We start from the raw sequence: 9,849 nt of genomic DNA, 5'->3' as shown, positions 1-9,849 counted from the left end.
AGACTAGGAGGAGGTAGAATGAGAAGAGGAGAGGAACCTTTTTTGTCACACCCAAGGGGCCCAAGGTGATCTCTTCAGCTCCCTACTAACTGGCTTCAAGATCCAGGACGCTCCCAAAAAACTCCTTGCACCTTCAGGATGAAGGTGGACCCAGGAACAAGCTCAACAGATGGAGAAAGGGGAACAAAACAGTACTCAATTCTTGGATGCCCTCAAGGAGGGCGAGGGGCGCCCATTTATAGGGTTACATGTGTTTTTTTCATTCATTCTTGATGGTTGGATCATGGATGAACATCCAGGGTTGAGTTCTTGAGGCCTCAATCCAGGTGATCAGACCCCAACCAATCAAATTCTTTCCCTCCAGGTTGAATTTGGAGGGAAAAGAACAAGTTGGTTAGAGTTAGTCACAAAGCATCCCTAGCCCTTAGATTTGAGCTGGAATGGATGGATGGATGGGTTCCACCTCATGAATCCTGGACTGGATCCTGACCCTAGGCTCTCCTCCAAACAATAACGGCCAGCTGGAGTCTTCCTCAGGTGTCTTGATCATCCTCAAAGCCTCCAAGGACATTCTAGAAGGTTTTCTTCAAGCTCTTTCACAAGGAGCCTATCGGTTGAGTCAGCTCCACTGATTAGCATGAATTTTTTTTTTCATAACTCCTTTTGATCTAAAACTTTGTCCCAAACCCCAAGATCATGTCTGGACTTCCTCATAAAATTTCATAATTTTATGACCACCAAAAGCCAACCTTTAACCTGAAAAGTCAACAAACTAGCAAAATTGTTAGATTCATATCCCACAGGACTCATTGTGATGGAGGACCATGCCATCGAACGCGCCCCGACTCATTGTCAACCCCGTCGCGAAGCCCGAGCCGATGCGAAGAACTCGAGCTTTCACTACCAGGTTTGAAACCCACGTCCGTGGCATGGTGTTTTCTCGTGCTCATTTTGTTTTACTGCTTTACAGAGACAACTCACGGTTTTACGGGGTGCGTCTCACTTCGTTGGTCATACTTTGTCATCCTAGACTACGGGGAAGGCCACACTTGTGCGTGTGCCGCCTTTCCCCCAGGGGAGTTTGTGTTTTTCCTTTTTCCAGTTTTGTACACCTTTGAAGGAGGGAGAAGCCCAGCAGGACTTCTTTTCCCTTGGTCCCTTTTAGAGGAGGAGGAGGAAGCCCATAAGGGCACTTCCCCCCCCCCCCCCCCACTATAAAGAGGAGGGGGAGGGCATCGTTTCCAATGGACTTGCTTGAGAAAAAAAGTGAAGATTATCGTTTGTTTCCCTGTGTTAAGAGTTCTCTCTCTTAGGTAGCTAGGGTTCCCTTCTCCTCCCTCCAAGGGCTGTCTTATGCGTCCTCCTCCTAGGACCAGGTGGAAGACGACCAGCTGAACGGAGTAATACAGCCATGGAGGGGAATCCCCGCCACAGGATCGTTAGCGCTTCACGGCCGTCACCCCTTCCCCAACTTTTCTGCTTCGACAATTGTGAGAGGCACGGGAAATCATTTCCCGTGGGGGCCGTGCTGTGTCGACGGTCAACAAGTCAACATATGTGGGTCAGTCGTCGCTCCCCCACGGGCTCATCATCTTTAAACCGTCGTTTGCCGATCCCGCAGCGCCCGATGGTTGACCCCACCGATAGTGCACTCCGCTGACCGTGGGACAGCGTCGTACAGAGGACGTGGGCCCCTTCCGTCCAGTGGACGCAGACTATTCTTCCGCGTGCCAGCCATCCCGCTACGTAAACCCGCCGCATTGGTCTTCTGTGATCTCCCCCCTCAGCGCGCCGATTCAACCGAGATCTCTTGAACTCGCTCCGCCCAGCCGGACCTGCTGAATATCCTATGGTGTGAACGCACCGTTGTATCATCTCAAGGGCCTCGCACTGATAATAGCACTCCCGAGCTGTTAAGAAGACCAACGTTGGTCTTGCACCTCCTATGAAAAGTGTTAAGATCGCACCTCCTGGACGACCGCTGCTGGCAAGGGGACTGGGCGGATCCACTCTGTGACATCTTCCTAACCTGTTGGCTGAATCAAAGACCCAGCTCGAGATTGGCTGGCCCAGAATGAGCACCCATCGTGGTCCTCCATCAGTGGCTACACTTCCTCATTCCGAGCGGATAACCGCCTTTCACAGGTCACTTCCCTTCCCTCTCCCTTCTCAATTTGCAGTATCGTTATTTTTTTCAGTGTCGTTTTCGTCTGCTCATTTGCCCTGAGAGAACTTGGACAACGACATAGGGCTAGCCACCCTCTCGTGTTATGATCTTCCTTCGTGGTAACGGATTAGTTAGTCATCGGCGACGGTACGGACGCCACCGGACGGTGACACGTCCTCGACTTCGTCGGTCTTCGAGCTGGTCCCTCAGGTCATTGGGAGCCTGGACTACGCTTGACATTCCCCGTGTCATCTCCTGCCCTTTGTTCCGTGTCAATGGTCGTCACTGTGTTTTCTCATTCAATTTTCCCCTACAAATTTTCTTACAACTCAGTTACTTAGCATTCCGTTCATCGTACCAACCCCTATTGGTGCAACGCGACGAGCCGACACGTTGTGTTACATCACATTGAGTCTAGTGGGGTTTAGAAATAACATTGAAATCCTCATAACCATAAATCTCAAACTATGTAACTTGGTAAAATACATGTCAGAGCATTGATGGAAACCTCAATTGAGTAGAACATTTGAGCTTTTTAATCATTGGAAAAAGTGGAAGGCATGATTTCATTATTATGCAAAATAGTATTTTTTTTGTATTGTTGAACTAAAATTCATGGCAGTTAGGATGAAGAATGCATGCAAATGACTACCCTTACTTGATCTTATCATAAGTTCCCGAGCGTTATAGAGATTAGGGGCACGGATGACTTCTGGGCAATAGGAAAACCCCGTATGCAACCTCGGTCAGTCGTTGCGGGTAGGCGATTCAGCAGCACGGTCGTTAGACGTAATGATAAGCCGAAAATAGGGGTGAAAATTACGCGAGTTTTTAAGCCCTTGTCGTTGTGAATTTTTGGCTTATGCAATAAAATTTATAAAACTCTACTTAATATGTATAGTGATAAGTATGAGTGTCGTCCAAGGGAGGCAAGTAGGAATTTCAATTTGATTTTATTTTTTTTTGTGTTTTAGATCCTAATTAGAGTGAATTTGATCTTCAATGAGGATCAAGTCACCCTAATTAAGTGAGAATTTAGAGAGGGGGATAGAAGAGATGAGAAGACTAGAAGAATTAAGGGCTCTAAATTTCCTTCTTTGATCCTAATTACAGGATCCAAGAAGTCATTTAGAGAGGTTGAAACAGGGTTCTTAAAATGAGTTGGATTGATTTTTGCAGATTGATAATTCAGAACTAAAATGGGGAAATTGAGAATTCTAAGAATTAAAACTAAATTTTTTTATAATTTTTTTTGTAATGCAATTGAATGCCCAGGTAAAATTTCTCAATTTCTCCTCTCAATCCTAATCAGGGCTTGTACATGCCGCTCAAGCCAAGCGATTTAGAAGTTCAGACTAGAATGGAGATGAAGAAACAAACAACTTAACCTATTTCATTCAAAATGCACAAAAGTTTGAATACAATGAAAGAAAAAAAATACCAAAATATTGATCCAGGCTGGGACTCCTCTCTGTCTTGCAGCTGTGATGAAGCACCCTCCAGAATGAGCCCCTCCTCTCGAAATTCAGCTTTTATACCTAGGTCACATGGTGAAAATCACCATTTTACCCCCATTTAGTAATTAATTTTTATCTATCAATGTAGAAAGATCTGAATGATCCAACCATACAGATAGAAAGAGGGGATCAAGACGAGCAAATCCATAAAAAAACCATCTCAATCGGACATCAGGATCAAAAGTTATTAATAAATCAATTTTAAACCAATTTAGTCCATTGGATTTAAAATTGATTTATTTATTAATACACGCAATGACGTGTCGACTTCCCATTGGCTGCGGTGTTTCAACTCCTTTGGCGGGCACTCTCTCATCGCGCCACGTACCCCTGACGAGAGAGTAAAAAAATAATTAAATTTTCGTTAGTGCGCATTTTGCGTACGTTTTGATACGCACGCACACGTGCGTTTTTTTGTTCCTTTGCCTACTTGTGTGCCGCCACGTCACAGCCCGTGCACGCGCATTGTATGCGCCGCACGGGCGGTGAACTTACCTCCTGCCACATACACATGTGCGATCGCCGTTGGATTTTTATTCAACGGCTAAAGTTGCGCCACGTCGACAAGGCGGGAGGCTCTTTGCGTTTTTTTTCAAGAAAGCCCTTAATAAAACAAGCAATTGTAAACGAACGCCGCCCAAAAATATTCGTGTATATGCCCTTTCGGCACTCTCTCTCCTCCGATTTTCTCTAAAATTAATAATGCAATTGCAAATAAACCCTGAATGATTTTAAATTGGATCTTTACGTCTGCCGTGGCGACCAAGAGCTGTTTTCAGGGTCTTTTTGCAACGAAACGTAGCAAAAAGGCCCCAAAAAGTCTAGAAATTGCATAAATACATTTTTTTCTCTTATAAATATGCCCTTTTTAATAGAATAAATGCATTTCTTCTTGAAATAAATCCCAGAAAATTCCTAAAAATTCGTAAAAAATTCTAGAAAATTCTAGAAAATTCCTTGATTAATTCCCATGTTGATAAATGTCGAAATAAACTTTTTAATGTGCCATTTTCATCCAAAAATAATTATTTTGAGCTTCAATAAATCCTTACAAATTCATATAATTAACAGAAAATTAGGGAAAAATCAGAAATTACTTGGAAGCATTATTTTCGTGTAAATATATGATAACAACCCAATTTTAAGCCTTTTAAATGCATAAATCATGCTAATAACATCAAATAAAGACCGAAATTAGGGTGTTATCACGTACGCATTAGAGAATTTGTACGCGGTGCATGTTGACCAGGCACAGAAATCATTGTGATGTAGGCATCTTCAGCATGGTCATGCGTGGTGCGATTCCACGTCGACCAATGATAGGGGCCTTGCGAGATCACGGTCACGAAGTTACACCGCCGTGCAAAGGTGATGTCCGGACATGGGATCCATGCGGGCGGGGCTTCTGTGCCGGAAGCTTGACGCAAATGTCCTCTAGAGAGAATCAGCCGACGAGGGGTGGCTGCTGAAGAAACCCCTCCCGTTGTTCCAGTTCTTCTTCCCCTTTCTTCTTCTTCTCTTCTTCCTACACATCTCCATCTTCTTCCTTCTCTTGTGAGACCAAGTTCTGAACGAAAATCTCAAAAATAAGAAAACCTGATCTGAGTTCTAGGGCACCATCATGCCTCCTTATATAGGGGCACGATGGCCCTTATAAATAGGAGCCCCCTCTAACACAAAATTAAAACATACATTTGACATGAATTCGACAATGCAAAAAGGCACAACATGCAATGACATGAACACGAACACGACACGACAGATACGAACAGGATGAGAACAAACATACCAACATGGTAAAAGATGAATAGAACGAGCACGAGCTGGTGAAAAGCAAAACATTTAATGGCACGGTCATGCTTTCACCCAGGGTATTAAACCCAGGTGTCTTCACCTTAGCCTTGGCTTACTGGTCAGACTGGACACAAATCGATTGGCCGTTGATGAAAATGATGGCATCTTTGAAGACGTCTCTGATGGAGTGGACTGGCGTGCTCCATCAGAGGTGCTTATGGAGGATTAGGGTGGAAGATTTCGACTCAAAGATCTTTAAATAGTGATAATTAGGTGAGCAAAAATGGTTTGAGATGAAGAATTTTTTGTATGGCAGAATAGTGATATCCTGATATTCTTGAAAAAAATTGACTTCCAAGATATCCATAAAGCTATTTTTAACTTTGAAATTGGACTATTGTAGCGGAGGGAAGAAATGAGCAAATATAATTTTGTATTTTTTCAATGATGTCGCATATGGACCATATGTAATTTTGAGATTCTAAATGCCTAAATTGAGTCAATATCCCTGTTCGACCAAGATGTTTAATAAATCTAGATAAATTTAATAAATCTAGATAAACTTCCAATGTCAATCTTCAAACAATTTATAAACATGTATTCTCAGATATCCTTGAACTAAGGTAATAAATTCATTTTCACAAGAAGGAGAGTCAGAAGATAAAACAGATTTTGGTATGTGGGGAATTCCAATTAAAAATATCCTTAAATTTTTTACTTTATTTATTATTCATAATCTTCATGGCCTTGCATTAAATAATATCTTGGAACATGTTAAAACATCTTCATCAATTAATTCATATAAATAGTTTAGTTATGCGTTTATCACTAGTTTAGTTCATATCATTATTATTCATACATAAAATTGTGATTCTTATTTTTAGTCTTTTTATTTCCCAAGAGAAATTATTATTAATCTATATTTCGAGGGTTTGTACACATTTTTTTACATTTCTTTAAAAAATGGTATATTTGAGCCATATTATGATTTTGAAAAATATATTTTATTTGTTATGGGTTACAGACCATATTGTATTTGTGTATTGAGACAACAGATCTTATGGAAATAAATGGAGTAATCACACATTCCATATCTCATTCGTTGTTAATTAATATAATGTATTTCATTATAATGCATGTGTAATGCTTATTATAAAGTCCATGAATGCTCTTGGAATCTTGTTTTTTGATTGAAAGCTAGAAAAAAAGTTTATACGACAGAAGTATGATAAATTCCAAATCTATATCTAAACCACTATCCATCATGTGTACCTTATGGGGAACTTATTCCACCCTTTGACTTGCTCCCCATACATTGTTCAGAAGCTATCCACATGTCCAGATTTTAGAAGTGTCCACACGATCAAGTGCTCTTGGATCTCCACTTCTCCAATTCTTTTTGAAACTCCCGTAGATCTTCTCAACATGAGTACTCCTTTATTTGTTGAATGGACAAACAGAGAAGTAAGAAAGGGGTATGCGCCCAGCTCTGGCGTACATGGATGCCTAAAATGGGTTCCCCTCCCATATTTATATTTCACTTAAGATTTTTTGTAAAAATCCATAGTGTAAGTATATTTATCAAACCCTCTAGGCCGCTATAAATTTTTGCATGTGACCCTCTAGGCCTGTTTATAACTCTATCTAATAACTTATTGGCCCAATACAAGTGTTAGCCAACCTTATTAATTTAATATATCAATATATATATTAATCAACTAAGGATAGATTTAACACACTAGATAGGTTAAGTTTCCAGCCCATGGGGTGCCAAGCTACACCTTGTGCTCTAAAAGATATAGGGTAGTTTTCGAACTCTCTCATGTAATCTTTATAGTCATTGGTCACTGTATATGTACATTCTTATCTATACGTGAGACTCCATAATGACTTATGGTATGGTTAATTGTCAAACCCTAATTCCATATATGATTAGCACTAATGTGTAATGAGGATCATTAAAGATGCCTTCTCCAATATCCTCACTACTCTGGCAAACATTTTAGCAGCTTCACTTCCTTGAGTGAATCTCCTCTTATAATGAGGACAGAGGATCCCATCTTGACCACTAAATCACCTATGTTTGCTTCCTAAGACATCTGAGCTAAGATTTATTTTGAATCATATGATTAGGGACTCATGGGCCATAATCAAAATGTAGTTGTCCATCCACAAGATATACTTGGTGTCTTAGGTCAATGTATCACTAATAAAATCATGACATGAATCAACCTGAGTGACGTTCAAATATAATATCATTAAGGGATTATTCAGATAATTTCAGTGATTCTTTCTCCAAAGAGCACCCACTATTTTTCCTCAGTGTATTCACACTAATAGACACAGGATCAGCTATACTTATCGTATGAGTAGGATCATATAGTGCTATTCTATCTGGATAATTGAATGCCCATCTTGACTATCCACAAAACATGAATATTTAAAGTAAATGTTTAAATACTAGCGATCATTGTATTATGATCTCATCATAATTCACTATGTCATTGCGTGTATTTGTATACTTCATTATAAACATCACACTGAAAGAATAATGAACATGATAATTTATTCAGTAGACTTAAATAGAAACATTGTGGTGTGATTTGGCTTAAGGCCACATAATATCCATCACACATCACTTAGGGTTTTGCATCCTTAATATTTTCAATTGTGTATCACAATCATTAGCCGCATTTTTCTACGTCTTTATTGATACATATGTCTTAATATAAGTTGTGTCCCTGGGCTAAAAATTCATTTGCATTAAAATAATAAAAACATATCACCCAATGATCGCAATTATGGCTTTATAATTTGTGATGCCATCCTGGTAGATTTTCCAATTGATTAGCACCAAAAATAATTGGCAGGAATAGTTAATTGATCACCATAGAAATAAATCAGGTGGCTACACATTGTGGAGATTAACATAAAAGAGGGAATATTTTATTAAAAAAAATATAAAACATAACTGATTAATTTTACACTAGTTTACTATGACTTAGAAAATTAAAACCTAACTGATTTAAATGTCATAAAATTCAAAAAAAAATCCTAAAAATATATTTCCCTCAAATGAGAAAATTTAGAGGGAAAAAAATAATTTTACCATCCTTGATGTCAATACTCACTCAAATTTCATTTTTTAAAAATTAGTAAGATACACAGATGATTCCCCCCTTATAAGTTAAGCAACATTGTGACATATATCCATGATAAACAATTTTACCTTAAAATCATTCAATAAGATTCATCAAGGAAATAAGTAGGAAATGTTTATATAGCATAAAACTTTAGTAATATACTTCAAGGTTAGTAGAGGGGAAGTGACATGATTTATCCATGTAGATTAAAGTTACCAATGTTTATTAAATTTTTTTATTACCTTAAAAGAATTGTCTTGGAAGTTCAAGCATGCCAAGGGATTTATTCAAATATTTATGTTTTAAATTTAACAAAAGGATATCATCACTCATTTTGTTACTAATAAATATCAAAATTTTAATAATAAATAATGTATTGTTTTTAAAAAGGATAAACTTATGTTTCGGTGTATCAAGGGGTTCTTTAATCAACATCACATGATAATTACAATGAATAAGGAGAAATCTTATTATGGATGAATTAATAAAAATACACATACATTTAAGTTTATCATGCCCTATTTAATTTCTCTGATGCATTAAATGAACACAAATGGCATGTAAATGTGTGCTATGAACTCATCTTATCGATTTCTCTACACATACAAGAGATGTGAAACTAATTATTTCTCTTGTCAAAATGTTCATGGCTCGCATGTTTATTCCATCATCTATCATCAGCCATCATTGTCACATGCACTAGATTCATATTCAATCATCAGTCATCAGTGATATTGATAATTTGGTTATGCGCTTGACTGGTTATCAATTTGGACAAACCATCCTCTAGGGCCCAACATTGGATGACTGATTACTATTTAGGATACCACCCATGATGATCCATCCTCTATCAAAGAACCCGAAATGCAAACAATATTAATGTTAATGACATCTATTGCAACTCTCCAAAAAAACTCAATGGCCTATCCCCACACTCTAACTCAAAAAATTACAGCAATGTCAGGCTTTCTCAATTAAAAATCTATCCATAAATATTTCACATTTTGCCAGAGGAAAAGTAAAAAATATCAACGAGTTGTAAAAATAAAAGGTCCAAAATAAGAAAACTATTTTTTTCACTCAAACAATTACAGCTATGTCATGCTTGCTCATGTAAAAATATATGCATAAAGATTTTACATTTTGCATAAGGCAAAGTAAAAAATCTCAAAAAAATGTGAAAATAAAAGGTCCAAAATAAGAGCATGATTTTAACACTCAAAAAATT

This window comes from Wolffia australiana, chromosome 14, assembly GCF_029677425.1.
Source record: "Wolffia australiana isolate 7733 chromosome 14, ASM2967742v1".
Classification (NCBI taxonomy): domain Eukaryota; kingdom Viridiplantae; phylum Streptophyta; class Magnoliopsida; order Alismatales; family Araceae; genus Wolffia; species Wolffia australiana.
This window is presented reverse-complemented; position numbering follows the sequence as displayed.